A 27,040-nucleotide genomic window follows, 5' to 3' on the forward strand; every position below is an offset into this window, starting at 1 on the left:
GGCTGCCAGGTCCGTAGTGGATTCATACTCACAGATCGCACTTTTGGCAAAATTCTCATTTACTCGGGTGTCACACCGCAGTTTTGGCCTAGCAAACGGCAGGTTTCCTTGCATAAGCAGAGCAGGATTGGGACTTAAACAGCTTTGTTCCTTTTTTCCTTGAAATTTAAATTTACCAGCATAAGTAACTAATATAAGGCTTTCAGCGAAACTAAAGATCATTGAAGCAGCTGAAGTTTATGTATGTTAAAAAAATATCCATCAAGGCTCCCCATTTGTGGACTGCAATTATTGTTATTAATACTAGCAAAAAAAAGATGTACTTTTGCTGGAATTAGGTATTCAGAGCACATTTTTAGAAACTCAAATTAAAAACTAATCAATGCAAATTTACATGACAAAAAGATTCTTGGAAATGGATAAAGAGTGAACAGAAGAATCTTTACTTAGGAGATAGTATATTATTACTTTGAGCATTTTTTAAAATCACATGTCAATTACAGTTTGGTGTGATTTCAGCTCTTGTTATAGGTATTTTCATGCCAGTAGGTATTTTATCAGTTGGACAAAGAAACACATAAAAGTCATTTTAGCTTTCTTCATAAATATGCCAACTTTCTTTATGTACATTTGCTTTCTACAATAAATACATTGATAAAAAATCAGTCTAGACTCAAATAAATGAAAATTATGCTTATTAAATCTAATGCCTGGTGTCAAAAGTGACGTGTCAATCTTACCTATCTAACTCTAAGCAAGGCAAACAAAGCTGTTAATTATAATATTTAAGTTTAAATATAGAATTATTGTTCAAATATAGAAAACAATGACATGGTTGTTCTTTCCATAGCTATATGATTCAGACTACTTATATCTCATTTTATGCAAAATAAATGACACGTGATTGTGATTTAATTCATGCTAAGTAAATGTCTACAGGGATTTATGACAAGAAAAGCAATAACAATCCATACCTTGTTACTTGTCAATAACTGCATTCAGAACAGTGGGGAGCAGTGAAAAATAAGTAATTGCTTGGAAAAACCCATGCATACGCGAAAGGAGTAGTGTGCAATAATTTACATCATGTTAATCTAAGGCTGCTGGTTATAACACAGTGAGCGTTATAAATTAATGTAGCTCTGTACTATTCTGCCTTACTTTATTCTCCCTTTTATAATGCCACCACTCCCAGATTCAACGTGCCTCGATCCCCATTGCTGGCAACAAGATTAATGCGCTCCATAAACATGACGAGCTGCATTTCGTAAACTGTTTGCTGAGCAAAGATAAGACGCTGACATTTACAATTTCGTTCTTCAGAAATTATAAGATGGATATGTTTTGGTGTGCAAAGGAAAACAAGAGCAGGAAGAGGCTCTGGTCCTTCCCTCTTCCCATGGTGAGGTGAAGCGTGTGTGGTTTCCAGCCGGCAGCCGGTGCTGGCAGGGGATCAGTGAGGGTGGAGTTGGGGGCTGGCCTCCTACATGACCACAATGCTCCAACATGGGCAGGGGGTGTCCCCAACTCTTCTGATTTTGACTGTATAAAATAATAACAGGAAAGCCTCCAAGCATTTAGTTTAAAGGGGACTCAGCTACCTGGCAGAGGGGGGCAACTGCCACCAGCGTGGCATGGGGATCCACAGGACTGGCCCCCATGTCTTACCTGGCACACTACTTGGCCAGTGCAAATACAAACTACTGATTTTTTGGGATGAGATTAAAAGTCATATAACTGTTTGGCTGGATCGCTCATCCCTGTGTTGTTCGTGGAGCATGATGTGACGCTCTTTCCAGGTTTAAAAGGAGAATTTGAAGGTTGACTTTAGTGGGCTGTAGGTGCAGGAATGATGCTGAATCTGGCTCAGGGTAAAGGAGCCAGATTTGTTTGCAGGATTTACAGAGTTTGCATTGGTCTGACAGAAAGTCTTCTGCTTAACTCCAAGGAATGTGTCCACCCATGCTGTGGCCAGGGTACCAATTTCCGCAGCTCTGTACAGCTCCGCTCAGCAATGTTGAGGAGTTTTGTTCCTTTGCCATATTTATTCAATGCTTAGCCTGACAGACAAAAATAAATCACAGATTAATGTCTCTGGTTGTGCCAGATAATAACTTTTTATTGCCCAACTTCTGCTCACTCGCCTTCGCTGGGACCCAGCAGCTCATTACACAGAAGCCACATTCCTAGATGGACATACAGTCTCATGTAATCTTGAGATACATACTGTGTGGTGGTCTCAAAATGGTGACCATCACAGGGTCCAAGAAAGCGCTACCTGACTGGGCCTCATCCTTAAAATAAATGCAAGTGTGGTTTTTAATGGGAGCTACACACCTTCTGAAGGCCTGGTGGATTTCATTCCTGTGCTCCACTAAAAGGCCAGTCAGAAAAGATCAGAGTTTTCTTGTTCCTCCGTGCAGTGGCAGAAGCATTAAATCTGCTAATTATGTTTATAGTGAGCCAATATTCCTACATCTATTGTCAGAAGCGATGGCCAGTAGCACAGAACTACTGAAGCACTGAGAAAGAAGAAATATGCAGGACCAAACATAAGCTTTGTGAGGCATTATGGGTTATTCTCAATTCCTTTGAAAGTCTTGCTTTGTTTTTCCCTTTCTCTTGTATTTTCTTTTCAATGTCCCTCTGCACCTTGTCTTAGACTTGCTCCTTTGTCTCTTCTCCCTCTGTGTTTCTCGCCCTCTTGCTTTTATACTTCCTTCCACATCATCTTATTTATCATTCGCCACCTTTGTTTGGGTCTGTCTCAGGCCTGTTGGTTTCTTCCTGCAAATCCAATGCACTTTGTTTTTTCCTCTTCTTAGTCCTTGCCACATGCAAGACTTTGCCATTCTCTCCCTCACATAAATAACTCGCTACACAAATACCTGGTAAAACTCATAAAAATATTGATGCAGCTCAAGTTCACTGAATGAGTCACTTCCCCTGTTGCCTTTGGACATCTCAAGACAAACCTCTTTTGCCTGTTTGTATGTAAAACGCAAAGCAGCCTAGTGTTTTTAGAAGAAAAGCTAAGAGAACACTTTTCCAACCTTTTGCTGTATACAGCTTGAAACTCCAGCTCTGCACACAAATTGCCAGAATCCGTATTGTTTTATCCTAACCTTTACAGGTAATCCTGAAAGCCTACCTAATCAATTGAAGATCATAAAATATTAGACTTAATACTGCAAAGTGCTGCTTTATAATTCACATAACAAGCTCCTAAATAATTCAAATAGCAAACATATCCTTCTATTCAGTGATGGGAGGTTGTTTAGATCAGCCAGAGAATGTCAACACATGCCACATCTCACAGATCTACCGCATTTCAGGAACGCTATTAAGTTAATTGCTGGTTTCTGACAGCAGAGAGCATGCTGGGAGCAGGGTGATCTTTATTAGCCTTTCGGGCATTTGCAAACATCAGCCATTTTACCCCTACTTGTATATACCAGACACAGCATGGAGAATATAAATCAAATTGTGAGACAATAACCAGTGTTGGCACCACCTTTGCATTGGATTTGTTTGTGAATTAAAATAAAGGTTCTAATGTCAATTGTTATGCCTGTTAGATTTATGTATAATACCATATACATGTATATATATATTGTAAAAGTCTACCAAAAACAATCAAGCAATTACATCATTTTGCACTGCATATGTAATGCACATAAAAAGGTAATCAAACTGTGTTGCCTCACATCTTTGTAATGGAAGTACTTTGAAGGCTATAAATAGACAAGAAGCTTCAGAGTAAATTAGCAACACAATATAATTTTCATTAGGTACCTGCCTTGTAGTACGGCTGTGCACAGGTGCTCTTTGTTCTTATATATGTTTTAGAACAATGTTTTGATTTCTAAATACCCCAAACACCCTTTTGTTAATAACTTTCATTTTCTGGCTCTATTTTTTAACTCCCTACTGATTTCAAAAAGTCCTAGAAGAGAAGGAGGAGAGGAAATAAGAAAGAGTCTCTAAAATAATTTTAGATTAAGTTCTATGCGTCCTGGCCTGATCCAAGCCCCCTTGAAGTAATTTAAGAGTTTTGAAGATACTTTTGTGGTCTTTGGCTCACACGTGTAGCTCTATTAATTCTACATGTTATGGACCACCCAGTTTTCAGCTGGTGTGTCAGCTTCTGTGTAATCATTCTAGCTAAAGATCTTATTCAGATACAGAAATATAGGGAAGTGAAATTATTTAGCTATTTAAGTCAGTAAATACTTCGATTATCCATAAAACTGTATCCTTTCATCATAGAATGGACTTGTCAAACAGAGTGTAGATAAAAATAACAGTTGCATTCAAGAGTGTTGTAAATATGTTGCAAAACTCCATTACTTTTCAGAAATCAGCTACTGCAAACAGAAAAAAAGCAGTATTTAAAAAGTCAATTCACTGTAGGCATGGAGAAATATCTTTTTTGCCTACTCTGCACTCATCACAGATTCGCAGCTTAATTTTTGCAGGAGCATTGTATTTCATGGCTTATCTCTTCATTAGCCACCACAACAGTGGCCAGCGTTGTTGCATAAATATTACAAACACATTCCCAGGCATAGCTGATATTTTTTGGAGTCAGTACTACACATCTGAGGTGTGTGAAAAATTCTAAATTGTATTTGATAGCTCCCAAATTGACTTATTTCATTTAATTAAAAAAGCCATTTTAAGAGTGAGCCAATTCACTGAAAAAGTATGGCTCCTCTTCTATGTGCATATGTGTATAAATATATATGTCTGTATGTGTGTATATATACGCATGTCTGGATGAGCATGCGTTCTATATTGCTCTGAAAGATGCTAAGTATGGAAACTGTAAAAGGTTAACTGATTCTTGCAGTTCTCTGAAGACAAGGCCTTTGTGAAGATAGGACGAGTACATTCTGCTGCTTCCAATACTTTTGAAAAGAATTTTTTCACATCATTGCATAAGACAGTATACATAGGTCTTAAGTCTCCAATTATGCCAAAACATAGTATTTTCGTAACGCACACAGTGTGCATAAGCCCATGAGGCTAAGACCTTTCCGATCGCTAGAAACAGGAATACAGAAGTGTTACTGCTGTATCATCAGGCATTAAATAAACACAAAGGTGCAGGCTCCCCAACAGCTCCCTCCCAAGTCCCTTGACACATCAATCTAACATATATTTTACTACTGAAAGCTTTTCACACAGACAATGTGGTTGAAAGGTACCATAATAATGGTCTATTTGGAAATATCCCTTTAAAAACCAAAATTCATCAAGTACTTTCATGTCCCTGAGTGGGTACTTGAGAATTGAGCAGCAGATGTAAAATATACACTGAAGTGCCTCTCTCAGGCACTGCACATGTATGAAATGTGTAAAATGTATTATAAGCCCTCTTTACCAGTGTGTCAGTAAGGGGTTTAAGGCTGTGGTTTCCAGCCTGCTGCCATTCAGAAGGTAGGAGGCAAGGCAAAATCTTGCATGTTTCCTTCTGTAGTTTCTTTATCCAGTGCTGATAACATTAAAAAAATCAATCTAGAAACATGCATGCGCTGCAACCATGTTTGATGTCTCCTGAAGGATTCAGCTGTGCATATTTTGCTGGAGGAAAAATGTGTGTTATTTATCAAATACGCTTGTCTCCTTTCCAGGACTGCCAACAATAATGTTATGCAACATTATAGAGCAAGAATACAGATTGCTGGGTCTCATGCCAGTAAGTGATCGCTGATAACGCTGAGAACTAAATATAAAATCAAGAACTGGAGAGGTGCAGAAGTTATGCATCTTTTGGACTGTTTAATATTTTACTAGAAAGTAGAGAGTTCTGAAACTTCGGCTTTAAGAAATCGTGGGCTGTGGAATCTAAAATATTAGGCACCCAGCAGAGGTTTTATACAGTAGTTTCCCCTAATCTCAGAAACATCTGTTCATTTTTAAAAGTAAACCTGTACACAGTTTACATTTCAAGGAGGGTCAGATTCCATTCTTCAATTTCCTTTTTGTGTGCGTGAGTGTGTATCATTTGTTGCATTTGCAATCAGTGAGGGGTTTATTCCTGCTTTCTTTTTCCTCCTGGTGTTGCCTATCCCGTTGAAATAAAACTGGCTTATTTTCCAGTCAAGTCATGTGTAAGTGAAAACAATTCCACAAGTGTCATCATGTGATATTCCCCTCTTTGTGCAAAACTGGGAGCACCCTGAGCGATGCAAAAAATAAAATACATTCTGGAGACAAGGGAAGGGATTTTCCTTTTACTTGGAAGCTGCAGGAATTCCAGGGCACATCAGCTGATTGATTACCCGTTCAGTCTACTTTGTTTCCTTTCATAGCACAAATAAGATTTATGACAATTTAGAGCTGAGATGAAGTTTTGAAGCTTCATTTGATTTTTCAGCTTCAAAGAAGGAAGGCCTCCAAAACAGAGGCGCTGGGTTCTTACCACACAGAATTGATTTTTCTGGAGGCAGCTCTTCCATTCACCGACTTGACTGGAGGCCCTTTTTCTAGGAATGCCTTCCCAGGAATTCAAGGGCTGGCAGTGAGCACAAGGAGATGTTCCCTCCTAAGTTTCTTTCTTTTCTCCCAACTGTTGGTGTCACTGTCCAGATTGCCCAAGGCACTGAGGATTTGTTTTTAAACAAATTTTCAAAGCAGTCAGTCTGGTTGTGTGATAGCCGTAGAAGGCTTGTCTCTCCCCATTTCAGTTTAAGCTGCAGCAAAAAAAAAATAAAAATGCTGGCCATTCATATATTCTGTTGATAATCAAAATGCATTTTCCTCATGGTAACACAGCAGCTCAACACAACAGAGAGAAAAGAACCTGTTTACACAGGATTTCTGTTTTTAGAGCACTTAATGACTGATGCTGTAGAATTATTGCTGCTCCACATACCCAGATCCTGTGGGTAGGTCTAGAGAGTACGTAAGAAGAATAGAAACAAAATTTTTGTGTGAGAAATCACTTCATTAATTTTGGGATTTTTTTAGATTTTTGCTTGATCACCACTTTCTGGTAAGTCAGTTGTCATGGAAGCTAATGGCTTCATGAAGAATTAAGGGCAGCTAATTTTGCATAGCAAGACAAAACCTTAAACTGAACTGCTCTATGCATCTGTTGTGGAGAGCTGACCTGTCCCATTAAGCAAACAGGTTGTTGAATTATGGTTCTTACTGGCATTTGTGACTATTTCTCTTTACAAATTCTACCAATATTGGCTGGAGCTCATCAGCTTCTGAATCACTACAGCTGGATCCGAGCCTGCTAGAGCCGATCACAACCGCTGGGGCTGGCGCAGACAGACACAGCTGATTTTGGTCATCATTGCTATGTTTGGGTCTACAAGCCAAGTGTGTGTCTATGCAAGTATATTGAAAGTATGCCAAGACTGACTTTGCAGTTCAAGGTCCCTTGACCATAAAGGAACCAAACCTTACCAAGCACACCCTCTTCTGAAGTAGATGCAGATCCACATGTTCACGGCAGCTAAGCATTGACGAATCTCTAAGATGCTGTATTTGATAGCAAGGAGATCTACAAGTAGGCATAATTTTCTCACTCCTGGTATTTCAAACCACTCTGTCTTTCTTGTTCTTCCAGCAGCCTCCTTGTTGAGCAATATCAGGCAAAGGACAGAGCTTGTAAATGTTTGCCTGTAGGAACAAATGCTAAGAATGCTCAGACTTTAGAGAAAGGCCTGAGGTCCTTCAGGACTTTAACATTTATCCCCGGAAGCTTTTTGGAGATGACAAAAATATTTGTCAGTACTGGATGAATCAGATACAGCAAAGCAATCCAGAAAGATGAGTGTTGATTTACCTGTTTCTCCCTGAAGAGAAGGAGGGGCCACACAAGGGAAATGAGATGTTGGTTTTTGTGATCAAAGGCCACGGTGAATGACAGCAATAAAATGTTTCAACTTTCATGTTTTGTGTAGCTGCTGTGATGGTTGATGAGAAATGTAAAGGTTTGGTGGTTCTTGACAGCTCTGGGTGCTTGGAAACATGTTCACAAGGAACCATCGCAATGGTAACCAGGAATTTTCAGTTTAGAAAAACTTAATCTCAAGAGATGTTTTTACCTGTTGTTTGGACTATGGCATACTTCAGAGCAGATAACTGATTCCCTTATGCAAGATGTTCCTAGCAGATGTCTTCAGTGATCAGTCTTTTATTATGTTTGAAGAAGAAAAATACAGAATCAGAAGAACATATTCTGGTTGTATCCTGTATGATTAAAACAAAGATATTTTATTTCTGATCCCCAATCCTCCCTGTCGTTCCCAGTGATACCTAAACTCACTCCAGATACAGAGAAGATTAAAATCACAGACCTGAAAAACAAAATGCAGACACACTCCTGAATCTTGAAAATGACTCTTTTTGTTTAAATTAAAGGTATTCACATTGGTTGAAATACTAAAATAAACCTGTAAAGAGAATGAGGGCCTTGTCTAATGCTCAAGTTTTCCTTGGGCAAATTTAATTTTGGGAGAAATTTCCTCATGAACAAATCTAAATGAAATATTTTTACTTATGCCTATCAAACCCTTGCTGTGGACACACATTACTGTCAATGGAAAAAAGATTAACAATTTTCTAGATGCAAACTAGAAGAAAATATGACTTCTTAAAAAATGGCTCTTAATTTCAAACTTTTCTATGAATTCCTCATGTTTTCATAGGTTGGATAGAAGACATCTGGATTAAGACCAGTTTTACAAAACCGAACCAGGATTAAGAAGGTTGATGAGAGCAGTGTAAAACCACCCCAGTTTGCTCAAAACTTTTATCTGTTTCCCCCTTCAACTCTAAACTTTTGTGGATGAGATAAAATAGAAACTGAATCCAAACAAGCTGGTTTTGCAAAAGCTCCTCAGCTCTTCTCTAAAAATAAGATTAAAGAAATCCTCTAGGCTGCAGGAGATGACTTTATCTTGTTACATTGCAAACCTCATTCCCTTACTTTAAATCTTCTTCTCTCTTACTAAAGATAACTAATAGGGATGCTGAGAACCATTGTATTCTGTTGACATCTTTAAACATAAAGCAAGCTATCAATATCTGGCTTTCGAAGGGTCTCTCTGCTACCGTTCTCAAATACAAAAGTTTATAGTCATATCATTATGAGAAAGATGTATTTCTACACATGTTAATGGAATTTACTTTTGTGAATCTTATTGAAGAACCTGGGACATCAAGGACATTACTGTGCTATGATTTACACTGGTGTAACTCCCTGACTTCAGCAGAATTACGGGTGATTTTCTCTATACTATCCTAAAGCAGACAGGAGCCCAGAGACTTTGGGATAGGACATGGACAGAAAACAAAATTCTGTGCCTTTTAAAGATAATTTATACTAATCAAAATAACTTTCTATTATGAAAGAAAATTATGATATGGTGACTTTCCTGAAGCTGTATTTACTTCTATGTGAGGTGAACTCAGTGTGGTAGGTCTAGACATTTGTCTGGATGTGTCCTGCATATTGTTTATAAGGATTCTTCTTTTTAAAATAGTACTGATGGTAACAGTTTGCGTAGAGCTGTCAATATGCAAGATTCTTGGCAAAGAAGTATCCAGCAGGGAGGGAGGAGGCAAATTCTTTTGTCATTTGCCCCAGTGAGAAGTTAATGGAATTACTCTATATCTGTAAATACCTGAGATCAGATTCCGGCTCAGAATCCCTTCTACAGCTAGAATTTACTGAAAATACTGACCGACACAATAACTTAATAAGGATCAACAAAAATCATCTGAGTTTCTGAACACTTTCCCTGAATATGTTTTTCTTTGCTTTTATTTAGCTCTGTATGATGAGTCCTTTTCAGTATCTGACACCCTGTGGGCCAAAGTGCATCCCTGTTGTGCATCTCCCATATTTAGAGAATTACTTTGGGATGAATGTGGTCTCTTGTGTTTGCACTAAGTATAATACAGACACTAAACTGTAGATTATAATTTCCTAGTGGGAGATCCATGTCTTGTGACGAGATTAAGAAGGATGCAGCTGTGAATGGGACCACTTTGGCTAAGTTGCCTTAAAAATTTAACTAGAGTAACTTCAGGTTGTGAAAAACTGGCTATGTGCTATGTTCAAGAATAAGCTCCCACATAAAATCCTTGCAAAGCCTGTGCAAAGCTCCTTTGTGGTAAAACAGAGCTGTTTTGACTAGCCATATATGTTTCCTGTGTAAATCCGCCACATCCTGGTCTATAGCTCACTTGCATATCAAGTTTTCATGTGAGTCAGATTCCCAAGGCATCTTTGCAGAATAATAAAGTCATACATGACCATGTAAATGATATCCCTGAAAAAGCCCCTTAGTCTTCTTTTCAAAGTTATTTCCAAAACCAGATTTACACATTCCTGTTTCAAAAGCTGCTCAGATAATTGCCAAAACAAGAGTGCTCCACTACACTAATCTCTAATTAGTAAAAGCTGACTTTTGTCTTCCTGTGACAATAGCTTTGCGTATCTCTGAGTAAAGGGGAGATTTATAGGATACTGGTGATATTTATTTTGAGATGGCACTTTTTCATTGTTTTAATATAACTAAATTAAAGGCTATATTTCTGTTCATTTAAATCATAATTTGTATATTCCTTTTATCATTACAATCCCTGAGAATGTGGAAGATACAAAATCAGTATAACACATTAGCAATAGATAATGCAGTCTAAATAAACATAATAAGCTTTTCTATATGTCTCTAGACCAAACCTTATCTAAAAATACCCTAATGAAGCTGAACCATCCAATTACTTGTTTCTTGGAGGAACCCCTTATTAATGACATTGCAGTGAGGGAAAAACATTAATTATTGGACACAGTGGGATCTTTTACATTCTGTCTAGTCTGGACAGCACCAATTAATACAACAATAATTATCAACTACCATGGCAGGTTGGCTGAGCAGAGCTCCTATCTGCTGATTGGGTGGGGAATGTGGGACAGATCTCAGGCTGTGCAGATTTCTCAGACTTAGACCTCTCTTATTTTTTGCATTGCTATGTGAAAACTGAATCCTATGGATATTAAAGCAGGTGGATTACTCTGTTGAGGCAGAGGCTGCTCCTATGAGAAGGAAAGCACAGGTGCCATCATGTGAGAAATACCATTTTCTCCTTCATCTCACACCCACCTGCTGTCTGAATTTCTGTTGTTCGAGATTTAACATGATTGTTCTTTCGATAAGGGGAGTACGACAGTGCACGCTTTTAAAGTTGTCTGTTTGCTTGCTCCCTTGTCCAGCTATCTTAAAATGACAGTTTACAAATGAAGAAGCAAATGTGGACATGATTTATTGCTACAGTCTTGAAAGCAGAATACCTATTCTTGATCAAATTCAACCTGAGGCAAACACCAAGCATGGGAAACTTTAGCTCAGGAGGTTAAAGTCTGCAAAAGTTATAAGCGAGTACTAGAGGGAGAACAATGGAAAGTGTTAGACAACCTGAATAACAGGCGTTACTACTCCAGTGCCTAGAATAATAATAATTCACCTTTTATCCATTGAAGATAAAAGGACACAATGTGGGAAAATTAAGCTGTATAGACATCTTGGGGATATCTCATCTGAGATCACACACCACTTCTTTCTTGTGGTTATCATGATTTTATCAGAGCCACTTTGAAGTCTATATAGCCTTATATCTCAGTTATCTACATTTCATCCTGTATGTATTTATTACAGATGGGCCTAAGCTGCTAAATTCAGATCCAAATCCAGATTCTGATTTTGAACTCCCTAAGGTCCGTAACTAGCTTGAAGCTAGGGGTTTGGCTTGGAATCATCTCTATTTACGTGTAAGAAAAAAGGGTTTAGTATGTGCTCTTCCAGACTGCATAGCTGTCTATTTGTGCACACCGAGTTATTCTCACTCACACATAAATCTAGGAAAAACAGAATTAAAATCTGCCTACACTGTTATTCATATTTTGAAGAAGGATGAATTTATAAATGAGCCTTAGCTTTGACATTTTGTGATTTCTTAGTGCTTTCCTTTACAACTCTAACAAGCTTTTAACCATGCTTTAATATCTGGAGCTCCAGCACAGAGACAGATACCCTCAGCTCTCACTTGCGTACAGGTAAAAACTATGGACAAGCAGTGTATTTTACAAATCTTTGTGCACTCTGTTTTTCTGTGTTACCTGTAGTCTTGACTCCAGCAGCAAGCAAATGATGACACAGGCATAAATAGGGTTATAGAAAAACAGGCTGCCACTTTATTTAAAACTCAAGAGGAATTCCCAAGAGGAATGAGTGTCCCGTTCACAGGGAGGGGACACCAACCAGGTACACCAAGAACAAACTTCCCTTGTTCTGAGACAAGGCTGTGTAGGATAAGCAAGCCCTCTGTGTCTAAAGGGAACCAGAAATGCTTTTCCCTTTTGCATAATACTGAAGTGCTAATTAGGGCACTGATATCCTCAGAGGGCAAGCCCAAATCTGATGATACATACAAAACACACACTTTCTCCTCTCTCTCACACACACAGAGGCAAAGCATAATCAGACAGACAGTGGAAGCAGAAATCAAGAAAAACAAGTGTAGAAATAGTGTAAAAAATTCGTGTTTGAGAGATCAGGTGGCATTCTTTTGTCAGCAAGCTGGCTGGTTGTACAGAGTCACTCTGCCATCAGAACATTACCATTTGCTTAGTGATTCTCAGCCTGCTGTATAGGGGCAATCCAGACTTGCTTAGTCTTTTTCTTCTTCATAGGATCACTTGATTAAATTATAACATATTAATCATACAATAACCGAGATATAGACTTCACAGTGGTATCAGTGTATTATCAGAGACAGTTTTTCCCTGTTGTTTTGTGATTTGAAGTATTTTGTACTAACATTTCTTTCTCCCACTCTCCTCTATCACCTGGGCTTCCTAAACCTAACGAGGTGATAAAATGCTCTCCACTAGGGATAATCCATTTTCCCAATATAACTTAATTCCTTAAAGCTTCACATCTGGAAGAGACTTCCAGAAACTCCATCTCAGCACCAGGGAGCTGGCATTTCCAGCTCTGAAATACCATTCCTTGAAAATAAAAACCCTTTGTCTGACTAAAGACACACTGTGTCTGGAAATGTTGAAGAAAAGGCATTTCCACAACAAATGTTTAGTTCTGATTATAAATATCCTGCTAAAATAAATAAGTACTAATAAAATGTCAGTGAAACTGGATAGGCGTCATTATATGCTAAAACTGAATAGGTATTTCTTCCTTCCATAAAACCTGGAGCTTCTAATTTAATGAGTAAATATGATGCAATACTTCTGTCTGCAATAAACTATAAGAAGGGACAGTTTTTAAATGATCCTTAAGTCTTGTTGCAACACATTTCACCATCCACAAAACACAGGAATGCTGCAGAGAGACTGTCAGTTTATCAGAAAATCTTAAAAAAAATTATTCATTGGTAGCATCACCCCACCATTCCACAAAGACTCTGCAAAACTTTTCTTGCCATGCACCACCATCTGCCAGATTATAGAGAACTAAGTGGCTGAGGGGTCAGCTCCTGAAATCCCCTAATTTACCGGCACTCAGGGCACCCCATAATTCGCAGAAGACAGTCACTGCCCTCAGCGTAAGACACGCTAAGATCATGGGCAGACATATCAAGGGCCAAATCATACTATATGCAAGCATAGTACAACTGATGTAAACCAGATTTTAAAAAAATCAGCCAATCTGTCTGCACACTTCCCTCTTCCCCATCAAAATGCTATAAACCAATGCTCCTCAAGGTTTTTAGTCCCTGCCTTGCTTTAATCCATGAAGGACATCATGCTCCAGAGGGGAGAGGGAGGGATGGGAAGGGAGGGCAAGGAGGAAGGAAGGGTCACAGGGAAAGCTGAACAAGGCTGGATGAAAGGAGAGAACCGTATCATACCTCATTTGTTGGTCACAGTGCAGCAGAGGTTGAAAAGGGCTAATAGCAGTTATCCCTCAACATATGCAGGCTTGTAAAAGCCATAAAAACAGTGTGTCAGGGGCACTGTCTAGTGGCATCATCACCATGGGCTGATACAATACTGTAGGACTTCTTGGTACATAGTCTGCCACACCATTAACCTGCCATGCCAAGATAATGAAGATAACCCACGTTCACATATTTTCTTTTGGTCCACAGTTAGAAATGAGATTCCTTGACGGTCCGGAAGCACTGTTCTGATAAGCATCTGCATTTTTTTAATTCTTTTCCTTTGATCTCCCAAGCAATCCAACCTGTTTCCAAAGATCCCCCTTCAGACCTCTAGCTCCCACACAACTGTTATTTCCAGCAATCCATAAAAAAGGAAAAAAAAAGAGCTCCTACAAGGATTAAGGCAAGAGTGTAATCTAGAAAAAAAAATAATCCTAAAGAATTACTTTAAACTGTAGAGGAGAAAGTTTTCATCAAACATTTTCTAAAAAATGGAAAATGGATTGATGCAAACATTTTCATGAAAAAAAATGCTATTCTTTGTAAAAGATTGGGCTTTTCAAATATATGCAGCTTTTTAATTTTCAGACTATTTATTTACCTCAGATATCTAGTAACCTGTCTCATGGCTGATACTATAGCTTCATTACTAGTTCTGAAGCAGAGGTAACTCAGAGAGAAATCAACTTACAGCAAAAAACAGATTCTGAGACAGGGACTGAACTGAAGAAACTGGCTTCATCCAGCTCACCACCACTATTTTTTAAGACACAAAACATGAAAGAGTTTTTATTCCTATGGACAGAAATACTTTCATTAAAATGAAATGTACTGAAAAGGTCATCAAATATAATGTTAATTTAATAGGTGACAAAATCTGACTCAAAATTTCTTGAATTTTGGTTGTCTAGTTTTAGTAAGTAATGAGCCACAGTATAAACAACAGCACCAATTAATTCACTTTCTTTTAAGAAGGCTCATGCTGTACCTAAAAGACCGTTGTTCTGTCTAGTTAAACACTTATGCATTAAAATGCTAATAATTAAACTGTTACGACTGACTAATGAACTCTGCCAACTATAAATGATGGTCTTGTTAGATTCACTGCACAGCAAGGCTTCCTTTGTACTGAAAAAGTTAAAGGTTAAAGAGCTCTTGAAAACAGCGAGTAGCATCTAGAAGCAATTACATTTTTTTTCCTGGAAACTAATAGTTGTACAATAATGTTTCAATTCGCACTCCGAAAAAAAAATTGCTCTGAGCTCCATTCATCAGAGCAAATCTGCAGCTTTCTACACCATGGCAGGTTGTTAATTTGGCTTCTGCATCCAGCCTACTCTGCCTATAATCTAGTGTTTTGCAGAACCTTTTATTGATTCTGCTCAAGGAAACTAAAAGGGCAAAGACTCGAGCTTGACTTGTGATACCTGTTGAGTAGCACTCACTCACGTCAGAAAACCACTATGAGATCAAATTTCAAAAGGCTTATGTGGCAGATTTACTTGGATATAGTGTTTGTTCACTAGTTGTCCCTGTGCATGGACTTCCAGACAGTACAGTCTTGGGTAAACGAAGGAGACAGAGCTGGAACTTGAACTGTATGCCTGTAAGGAAGCCTACTTGATTACATCTGTGACCACAGCTATTCTTCTTGACAAATAGCTCCCAGGTGAGAAGACATGGGATTCCAGCGTACTCACTCAATAACATTGTGAGTTTCAGAATCAAGACTTTCCTGTAAACCTCACATTCCTGGAAATGCAATTGAATCCCTAATTATTTCCCTCATTTAAAACATACTTGATCTTGGATTAATCATTAAAAAAGAGTTTCTATGAATCCTAGATGAAACATGACTAGTGGTCAATGAAGCTAATGAGATATAATTAAGCATGTACAGAAATGTTAAGGCTCAGAAGAACAAATGATGATTTCTTCTCTAAGTGTGGGCTTGAATTCATCCACCAATTTAATATCTAAACATTATTATTAATGTGACTATGCACTGAAGAGAAGCTTCTTCAAACCCACAGTGACTGCCTGCCTAGCCACATTAAACAAGATCCCTAGATGTGGTTTAAGCAAGCGTCTCTGAATGAACTGCATGCAATCCACAGCTCAGTTCTGACATTGCAGCTGGGCCAGGGGAACCTTTGGCTGAGGACCAGCAGGTGACAATTAAGGATGGTAACTTCTTGTGGTATCTCTTGTGGTACCTTTGCTTTGTGGTGGGCTTGATAGACAACTGCTGTTTCATTTGGTCATCCCAGGGGCAACTCTACTCACCACTGCAATTGCATAAGGATATAGCTGGATTAAGAGCCCTAATAGATTTTCAGCACAAAAATATAGTAAGAGATATAAAGTAGGTGTTAAAGAAGAATGGCCCTGTTCTTTATTTTATTTTTTTTTAATTCATGTGGTTCAATTGCTCAAATGATCCAATAAGTCACTTTTTAAAGGTGTGCTAAGAACATATGGGTCTGACTCTTAGATCGGCAGTAGATTGATAGCACTGAGCTCTGTGAGCAACCTCCCCAAAACCAACAAGTCTTCCCAAGGGAAACTATCCTCACATGTGAGTAATTGCAAACAGTTCTGGCCAGGAGTTGCAGAGCTTGCTCTGATCATGGGCAGTCCTTGAGCTGCAATGTGTTCAGGTAGACAAGCATTTGGAGTCATTAACAAAGCTCTCAGCTATCCGTTATGCACACCCTGGGTCACAGCCGACGCAGCTGCAGAGTTCAGATGATGTGCCTGCAAGGTGACTGCTGCCAAACCTCTTTCTCTGGATAGCCATCTCTCCTGAAAGATAGTTGTCTTGTTACAAGAGTCATGAAGATCTGCCTACTGCACCTGATTTGCTGATGTATGTGCTAAAACTATATTCCTAACACTGGTCCAACAGCACACTCTTTGGTACTCTTGCCCCTTCACTGTTCTTTCTATCCATTCAGTTATGTGCTATAAGAAAGCAGCTAAAGATTTCCCTTGAATCTTTTTGTATTGGCCGTACTTGAATTATTGAGAGATCTGTGCATTATAGAAATACTCAGCCAACTGGACTGCTACTGAAATAACTTTTACTTCTGCAGATGATGAGCTGTTTCTTAGATGTCACTTCAGTAGCTCATACGGTGAACATACTGGCTGTTGAGAAAAATGTTGGAAAGAGATTTTACAAAATCTCCCAAATATGACAAACTGCATTCAGTGTACCAAAAATTCTTTCCGGTAGAAGACTTATCATACCTTCTGATGTGTCTACGTTTCTAGGCACATTTGCTTTTGAATACTGCTGTGGAGTTATGAATACACAAGTATACATATATAGGTATTGGCTGAGATTCAGGAAAGGGCCAGCATGATAGGTTATGAAAAGTGCAATTCATTATGTTGCTCTACCTCCTTTACAGTAGGGCACACCTCAGCTTGCACAGACTTTTGTTGGTTGAGGGATGACGTTATACTCCCACTGCTAATTTAATTTGGAAATAAAGCCCAGCAAAACTATAAAAGAATATTTTATTTTTAATTTTCTCACTGTTATGAATTGACCTGTATAAATCTCCAGCACCAAAACAACATGGTTTTGTAGTATCAGTGCTTCCTTGTAGCATAGTGGAAATAATATTAGTAAGCATAATCACAAGAGATAACTGCATTCTTTGGATGATACTGAAAATACCTGTGATTCACAGATGTTACATCCAAGAAGAGATTCACCATACCCAGCAGCAGAAGAAAGCCACCTGCTATTTCGCAAGGTAACTCTACAGAGAAGGGCTTCTGATGAGGCAAAGAACATATTAAACTCACAGTCCCAGGGAAGAGGTTGTGTGCAACATTGAGACAATAAATCTGGGAACAAACACTCAAATGCTCAACCCTACACAGTCAGTACAGGGGCAAAGCAATATCCCTACCCTCAACTTTATATAAAATGCTTATAGTATTGATACTGAAGAGGCATGCAAAAGATGGTTGTGAACGGGCTACCAGTGTGAGTTATCTTAGGAACTGGCTGTTATTCTGTTTTGGAAGAGAACCTTGTAAACTTTGCTCTTCTTCTGTGCAATACTGAGGGGCATGAAGGATATAAATGCTGATTTTTCTATTCAGAAGATAGTCATGCCACCCTTCTGGCACTTAGAGACGCCCTCATTCGTATGATCCTCTTGATACAATTGTGGCAGGGAACTGGGAAAGTGGCTCAGGGAACTGGGAATACACGGGATGTCTGAAAGGTCTGAGTCACCCTCTCATGTCTTTTTTTCATCTCTGCAGGTTTTCCAACACTGTGGTGTGGGACTCACAGTACAGCTGACGAACTGCTGTAAATAAAAGGTCTTTCCTCAACATGTTTGTAGCTGACAGGAGATAGGAAACACGCAGAATCTACTTGGTCAGAATTTTGTCATCAGATTTCCAGCACAGTGTTGTAAAGTCCACAGAACAGAATAATTTGGATTTGCCATATTATACAATAGTAGGGTTAACACCAGCCTCTGAAGGGCAGCTCAGCAAACAATATCTTTTGAGCTCTTCCCTGATCTATAATGCTGGCAACCTGAAATGAACAATAGTGTTGTGAGGACCTCAGTGTGGATATTAAATCAAAAAAGATCATTTAAATGTCAGATACACTAAATAAAGGAGAAATATATGATACCAAAGTACAAACTCACTGGAACTCCTTGGTTTTGAAAACTGACTTGAGCAATATTAGGCTTGGTTTTGCCTAGGAGAGAAAGTGGCAAAAAAAAGAGCAGAAAGAAGCTTTGACAATAGAAATATATTATATGAGAGAGGAGGTAGCACAGATGCAGAAAATACTTGCAGGGAAAATTATTAGTCAAACATTGCTCTCCGAGACCTAGTGTGTTGGCATGATGGAGAAAATACTTATAGATGCACATAGCCACAGTATAAAATATATTTTACTCTTTTCTATTGCCCAGCTTCCATAGAGTTCTCTCCTTGTTTTCATGTTTAACATGACAACAGATACATGAGCTACGATGTACTTCATAAAAACAACAGTAAAAAGAACCAACTCTTATAGAAAAAAAAAAAAGAGCATTATAAGTACTAGGGAAAAGTTTTGTGAATTCAGGCTTGCTTTTCAAACATTCAGACCACCCCTAAAATAGCAGCTACAGTTCACAGGGGCCAGAGCTACACAAATTCCAGCTCTCCCTATGTGGTAAGTCTAATACTTTCTTTTCTTATGCTTTAAGGACTTCAAATAGGGTTTGTGCATTTGACTCCTTTTATCTCTTTCATAGAGTTCTCTCTGCTTTTAAATCCCTAAGTATCTCTGTCCTCCCCCTGCCATTCCTTAACAGATCCAGGACAGCACAAATAATGCCTCTTGGCTTTGAACACATCATGGCAAATTTCACTGACAGAGGAAAGATGTATGAGCAGTTATCTGGGATAGTTTTACACCAATCCATCTATTGTACGCTATGTTCGCAATCTTGGGCTGCAATGAATTTCAGGCAAAGTGTGTCCCTTGCAGACCACTTAAAAACAGAATAGGTTCTGTCTGAGGGCCCAGTCCTATCTGATGCTAAGCACCTTACAGCATCAGGACCTCGCTGAGAAACATTTTCCTTAAATTTCTCCAGGGCTGCACAGGGCTTTGTCTCTTGACAATGAAAAGATGACAGGAAGAAGGCAACAGTTTGGCTGCCCCAAATCCTACACAATTCTAGGAAAGAATGACCCCATCTGCATAAAAGGACACCAAGTCTATATGCCGAAAAGAAGAAGGAAATATTTAAAAAGGAACAGAAAAAAACCCTTCTTGAATGATGACCCCACAAGTTTTGCTCTTACTTCTGCTATCAGGATCTACATGCAGGATTTTTGGGAAGGTAATACATGAAGGGACTCACCTGAATAAAGCTGTACAATTTTGACCTGGATCTGCAGGACTGGGGGTTTTGTAAGATATTCATGACAGAGGCTTGTGTTTCTTCTTCTATATGGTGCCTGTCATTCTTCTTAGCATGGTATAAAACAAGAAATAATCATTAAAATTCTAGCATGGAAATCCAGTAATTTTCATTTTCTAGGTGCTCTGTTTAATCAGTGCATTAAGACATTGACTGTTTGGTGTCTCCATAGTACTGTGCTTGCATACTTTGCCTTTGGTGGGAAAAACAATAGTTATAGAAAACCAGGGTCTGCTCTGCTATTGTATTATAATTCCAAATGCAGGAATTCTGTGTTTCAGCTAAGACTTATTTGCATAATTTTAAAGCTTAAGTTGTAAAATTCAGAAATGCCTGCAGTTTATACTTTGAAACATTTGAAAAGTAAAGCAGATTTTTACAAACATTTTTGTATTTTTAAACATGTAATTTATTAGTAAGGAAAACAGCTCATGTAATAAGGGATCGCTATAAGTAGATTTAATATGTTCTAGCATTTAAATATTATTGTTGATCATAAAAGATTAAATGCCTTTTGGTTTCAATCCTCTTATTAGAAGCAGCAAATTTGTTTTTCTTGAGTGTGGCAAGTAAGTTTGAACCAAAATGTAAATGCTTAACAGACTCTGTGCATATGTGCACACAGGCGTGTGATGAAGGGATGGGGCATTTTCCCCAAAGCTTCAATTTCAACTTACTCATTTGTTATCATTGTTCATTAACTATGTGGTTGACCTAAGATGAGCCTGAAGGATTACAGAATATTTGTCTAAGTATTTAACAGAAGCTTATAAAATAATAATATTTGTTAAACACCTCAGGTTTCCCTCCCACCATCACTGTAATCTGGAAACATGAAAGGACTGGATGGAATGAACACAAACACAGTGGTGCTCGGTTGGGTCAGATGTGTCAGTTCAGCTTGGCTTGAATAGGTAACCCAGTCCCCAGTGTAACTACATTAATGGGAATTTCTGAGAAACCACTGTCAACTGTCTGATTTCATGCTGATTCGTTTCTGGATGGCCGCTGCTGTTTTTCATTGGGTGGCTGAGTAGCTGGGACAATCAAATTCATGTCACCTGCAAACAAGGATAGACTGAAAAGCATGACTAAATGGGGAGGAGAGCCAGGATAGTGTTTCACTGTCACCTGTGTCCTTAAAATACTGCTTACGCTTGCCATTACATTTGCTGCCTGCGTAGTTTCTCATGGGAACACTGACAACTTCAGGCTCACAAAAGCAAAGCCAGCAAAAGCTATGCTGAGAGCAGACCCCTGATGCACTGTTACCTTGTTTGATCATCACCAGTTCAGAGCACGCTTCAACAAGGGGGGGCTGTGTGTCATCCTTCCTCATGGTCAGCAGCCCAAACCCCAGTGATTTTTGCTGTGTGGACCTGTTTAGACAGGAGCAGTGGTGCAGCCCTGACTCTGGCTATAAAGTCTTTACTAGTGCTTCCTAATGACTTTGCTCTATCTGCTGCTGTCACATGTTAGAGAAAGAGATAATCTAATTTCTACTATTTGATTAAAAAAAAGAGTATCATATCTCAAAAGAAAAGAGAGCTCAAAAAATTCGACACTCAAAGCCTGTTAGAATAGGAACATACCATATGGAAATTACCTACATTGCTTCTGTTAGGATCTAGCACATGTGTGCAGATTAAAAGGCTTGCCTGCTCAGGCCCCTCTGTTTGCACTTTCCCTGTCAGCCTGGCCTGGACACAAACTACTTTTTCCCTGCTATGCTGCAAGATACTGTTGCACCAGCCTGTAACACTGAGGCGAGAATCCAGAGCCAGCCCAAAAGTTTCCTGCTGTGGTAGATCTGATTTCTCTTTCTAGATTTCAGCCAGACTGGAAGCCCATGTGCCCTAACCTTGCTCCTTAGGAGCACAGCTGGACACCTCACTGAACTTACTGGTAGGGTCTCCCAGGTAGAAAGACATTCCTGAGAGTGGCAAAAGTTGAGACCAAATTCCCAACTTCTGATTTCAACCTAAGCTTTAAAAGACAGTCTTATAGGTCTTATCTGTGTTGGGACTGAACGCCAAATTTACCCAACCTGGATGACATAAGAGGACAGCACAGGACATCTGTGTGCCCAGCAACACAATTTCAGAACTTCTTGTATATAATTCTTTGGTAGTTGAGTGTTCCTTGCTAGTTAAAGAGGTACTTCCTTTCTAAGCTCCTTTATGAGTTTCCAGGAAAAAAAAAATTACTCCTTTAGGCTGATACTTTTGTAGCTTTTGGAAAGTTTGGTAAAAATCCATATGGTTGGTTTTGAGCATGCTTGAAGAATTGTTTCAGATGTTTAACTTGTGCTTGGGTAACTGAAAACAGTTCAGACTTGGCATGTAGTCTCCAGTGAGAAATGTGGGCTTGGATAAGTTGGAAAAAAAATTGGTTCAGAAAGAAAGGAGTTATAAACAAGTGGAAATAGTATGCTTCAGTTATCCAGATGTATGCCAGGCAAGCATAGATGTCTGGCTATCCACATGCTGAAATAAATGCATCTGTATTTATTTAAATGTGTGATGTAATGTTCATGTGCAAACATTTCAGTAAATGGTAGGCATGTTAATTTTTCCCATCTCACAAAATAAATATAGACAATACATGAGATATACATATATGTACAGCTTAGAAGTGTCTGGCTGACCAAGAGAATGACCCAGAGCTCTTGGACACCAATGAAAAGACTGTTCCTGGATGTAATGGAATATGGGTCAGAGTCCAATGCCCTACAATCCTGTTCATGTATTAAAAAATGGAAAGGGTAAATACACATGTAAAATGTTAAAAACCTCATCAATCCTTAAAAGTTTCCATTACACTATCTCAGATAATATTTGGTGCCAACTGTGATGAATTAAATGTTTCCACAGCCAGCAAAAGCTGTTCAAAACTCAAAATGTAATATATGATTTTCTTGATTCAGAATTTCAAAACACAACCTTTTAAACAGAGGTTCAATCATCAAATCCACAGGAGAAGTAGCTCTGGGTTTTCTTGCTGAAAATCCAAATTACTTGAGTGCCAAATCTTCATATGCCTAAAATTGGTGTCGCTCCATTGACTTCAGTGGAGCTATGCTGATTTACACCAGCTGCATGGCTGGCCCATAAATATTTTCAGTTGATCTGGATTATTTTATATATTATACGAATTTTCTTTATGGATTACATGGCAAAACATTTGTTCTCAGCTTCCATAATGTCAGGGTCTGTGAATTTATTTTAATGTGGGACCATTTGTGTGGTTCTATTATTGCACAACTGAATACTTTTGTGCTCGTAACATGGATTCACCGCACATCCTCCCATCAGTGCACTCACTGACATCCTAACAGAAGAATTACTATCACTCCATCTATCCATAGGAAGTCATATATTGGCGTGAAATGATGAAGCTGCAGCTGCTGTGGGAAACAGCACTGAATGTCAAGTCGTTGGTCATGTAAAAATTTCTACCATAACACTACGGTTAGTGCAGTTCTTTGCATGTAGTTATGTAGTGGGGTTTTAAAGTTAATCATGCATGTTATTATTCATCAGGGAGTTTATGCTGGATACTTCACTTAGCACTTTGACACAAAGGTAAATAGATTCCAAGGATGCAGAGTAGTGGGATAATGAGATTTTATTGAACCTGTGATCTTCCACTCTTATAATGAGACTTACTGCAGGTCCCTTTTTCTGTGCAGTAATTTGTTTGCAATAGCTCTGTCTCCTAAGTATAATGCACAGGGTTTGGGTTTATTATGGGGTTAGGGAAAACACTCAGGTCTTTCATCGCTAAGCCCCTGGGACGTGTGTAGGAAGGTGTGCAGCCACCTCCACAGACTCTGTTCAGGGCAGGACAGACACCATGCAGCCAGGCTTGGCACAAAGCAGCTGCAGATGCAGGAAGGGAAATATCCTTTCAGCAGCCCAGGAAAAAGTGATCCATCTTTCCAGCTTCACAGTCCCGGTAGGGTGAAAGTAAATACAACATATTTACATTGCATTTAAAGAGAATGCATAAAGAATTAATTCCCAACTAATAGATATTCTAATAAATGCAGAATCATTGCAGAATTCAATAGTAGTTTGCTTAAAACCATCCTACCACTTTCTCCTGCTTTTTCTCTGATTACATATAGCCCAAAACAATCTGGTCCTCAGCATGTTTAGCTTGTGTTAGTCATTTATTAATCCTCAACAAACTATTTGTCAGTTAAATGTTAAAATAAAGCACGATCAAAGGAAATGTAACAAACTTCCACAAGAAAGACTATTGGTCGGGCTCTCAAAACCCATGCAACCATCTGACAAAATCCTCCTGAATCCAAATTCAAGTAGTTACAGACCAAGATTGAGGTATACGGTCTGGTAAATTGGCAGAGCCTGAGAGCAGTTACCAGCACCTGCCCAGATGGTACCTATCTTTGCTTTTATAAGCCCTACTTTCATTTACAGTTTTCTAGAAGAGAAAGTTCAAAGCAGCTACAACTATTTAATATGTGTAGGCTTTCCTTTATATGCCAGAGAAATTAATACTAAAGAAATTTCCTCAGTCTTCTTAGACCGCAAGTGCCATTTAAAAATCCAGCCGGACTATCAGCCCTGTTTCCTTAATACCTGCAGGCTTCATGGCATTAAGCACACGTGACACCCCATGAGGCAAGAAGTAGCATTGCTCACACAGTGCATGAGGGAAACTGAGGCACAGGGAGGCTGAACAACGCAGCTAAAACTACACAAGAGTTAGCCGCACTTTGCTGAAGGACAAGAGGCCAGGTCAGCCTGGATCCCAGGGACTGCTCTTGCCAGCTGGCTGGACTTTCCTTTCTTGGACTGCAATATCTGTTGGAGCACAAACAATGCAGAGGACAGACTATCTGCCTGCTCTTCCATTGATGGATTGAAACAAAGGCAAAGCTTGCAAGGGTTAAAGGCTATGAAACTCAACATTAAACAGTCCAGCAGTTCCAGCAAGAGTTAAGACAAGACTGTGACACCGGGAGACACAACGGGACTCTCCTTCTGTGCTACATATGTAGATGGGTATTAAGGACATGCATGTCTTCTCATCTAAAATCATGAATTTTTATGAAGTAAGCCCTGCTTTCCCATAATTCAGTAGGGTGCACTTTGCAGACCCTAAAGTGCTGTCACTACAGAAGGTTTCATTGCTTGCACCTGCTAAAACATTTGAGGTATTTGAGAGGCAGTGAAACACATTTGCTTTTCATTTTATCTGACTTTGAAAATCTTTGAAGTGTTTAATAGTAGTCCAGAAAAGATTTCTGCCTCTTAATCATTTACTTGTAGGGCACATTCTCCACTGGTAGCCTGTCAGGCAGAAAACGAGTTTAGCCCAGTTTTATTAAGTGCCACATGCCGAGTCAGTGTTCATTAAAGGTGTTTTAAGGTTTGAATTATGTAATTTATGAGAAAAAGAAATACAAAATTCCATTGTTTTATTAATATGCAGCACAGGATATACTGCTAATAACATACTTTTTAAACAGAAGTTTTATTAAAAAAAAAGCTTTTATAGGGGGCTACAGATAGGCTTTTAAAAATCTCTTTTCCCCTGTTCAATAAAATTCAAACATTTTAATTCAGTCAACATAGATTTGAAAAAAGGAACTATTCTTAACCTCTCCTTTCGGTCACTTTTCTTTACACACATTGTAGACAAAGGGGAAAATAAAAAAGCATAAGAATATTTTTTTTCCTTTTTAGTAGAAGTGACAGTATACAGCATTACAAACAAGCCAATGCTGAAGCCTTCAGCTAGATATTCCAGATATTAATTCACCCTTTAAACAAAACCAAAAAAGAGAAAAGAAATGGTAAAGGAAAAAAAAAGAAACAAAATAAAAACTCCATATTATAACCCCAGGAAACATTACTTTCCAGAATGATTTTAAATTGCCCCCCCCAGATTCACAGCTAATGGGACATTTTGAATTAGATGAGGGCTTAACTAAATCTTTTGGTAGCCACTAAACCATTTTTATGGTCTACATTGTTTTAATATTGTAAATAGATTTTCTCAAGCATATGCAAAAAACCACAACTTATGAAATACAGGAAGGAGTACATTTTTCTTCCCAACCTATCAGGCTCAAGTTACCTGAGCCCAATCCTGGAGACCCAAGGTAGGCCTGGTCCTGCAGCTGGCTCTGGCAGGGAAACTCCCTGTCTCCTGAGATGGCATGGCATCCATCAGGGGCTCTCCTTACCCCTTCTCCGTGGCAAAACTCCCACCAGCATCCTGTAGTTTCGCTTGAAAAAGAGACTGTGTGAGGCCTGAGGAACCAAGACCAGTTGAGTTTAATATGAACTTTTATTGCCATGGGAAAGTCTTAGTTATCCAAACTTATACCAAACTGGAATTCATTAACCCCTTCAAGGCAGGCCAGCCTGCAGCTCCTGCACTGGCAGGTTTGTTTTGTTTTCTTCTGTTCCGTTTACTTTGCTAGTTTGTTTTTTACTTTGATGACCTGACAAGTCTTGGGAACAGAGAAGCGTGGATGCTTTGGGGTGTCCATGTTGTGGCCATGAGGCTGAGCTGCTGGATAGCTCAGACTGTGCAAAATGGAAAGAATTGGTGCCCGCAATCAGTGCGACCAGGAGGCTTAAGAAAAAACAAACATTGCAGATGCGATGCAAGTCACTGATTTTGGAATCCCATGTGATTAATCCTGCTCATACTTTGGTAATGTGATGATCATGTGGAGTCTTACCACAGCTTATGGAGAGGGAGGTATTAGTCTCAGACCTTTGAGATTTGGCTATATCCAGCAAATGAACTCTGCACATATCTCATTACACAGCCGATGTAAAGGTCTCTATGCTCTATGCAAAGGACACTGAGAATCATTAATTGCCAAAACGTTGCAAAATATGGAGTTGCTGACACTGAATAATAGGTCATAACAAATCATACAGAGAATACAAATGTGTTAGCAAAATATCTTGAATAGGAATAGCAATTATACTTGAACACAACCATTAATTTTTACATTTAAGTTAGGAAGGGGGGAAACACATAACTATATTAAGAATTTGTTCATTTGATCCAGAGTAACATTTTTAATAAATTCTCTGGAAGCATGAGCCAAGAACTGTTAAAAAAACTTGCCCTGTAGAAAATGCACTTTTAAAATC

At 38.8% G+C, this 27,040-nt stretch overlaps 1 long non-coding RNA gene across 1 annotated transcript; it reads right to left on the bottom strand.

Annotated features, from left to right (window-relative positions):
- Positions 1–1,407: 1,407 nt before the first annotated feature.
- On the bottom strand, positions 1,408–26,187 carry LOC142063782 (uncharacterized). The gene is made up of 3 exons (XR_012662874.1): positions 26,004–26,187; positions 19,833–19,940; positions 1,408–2,060 (listed from the first exon to the last, which is right to left on the bottom strand). It is a non-coding gene; the product is annotated as an uncharacterized LOC142063782 (long non-coding RNA).
- Positions 26,188–27,040: the final 853 nt, after the last annotated feature.

The sequence above is a fragment of the Phalacrocorax aristotelis genome, chromosome 12 (assembly GCF_949628215.1).
Source record: "Phalacrocorax aristotelis chromosome 12, bGulAri2.1, whole genome shotgun sequence".
NCBI classification, from domain to species: domain Eukaryota; kingdom Metazoa; phylum Chordata; class Aves; order Suliformes; family Phalacrocoracidae; genus Phalacrocorax; species Phalacrocorax aristotelis.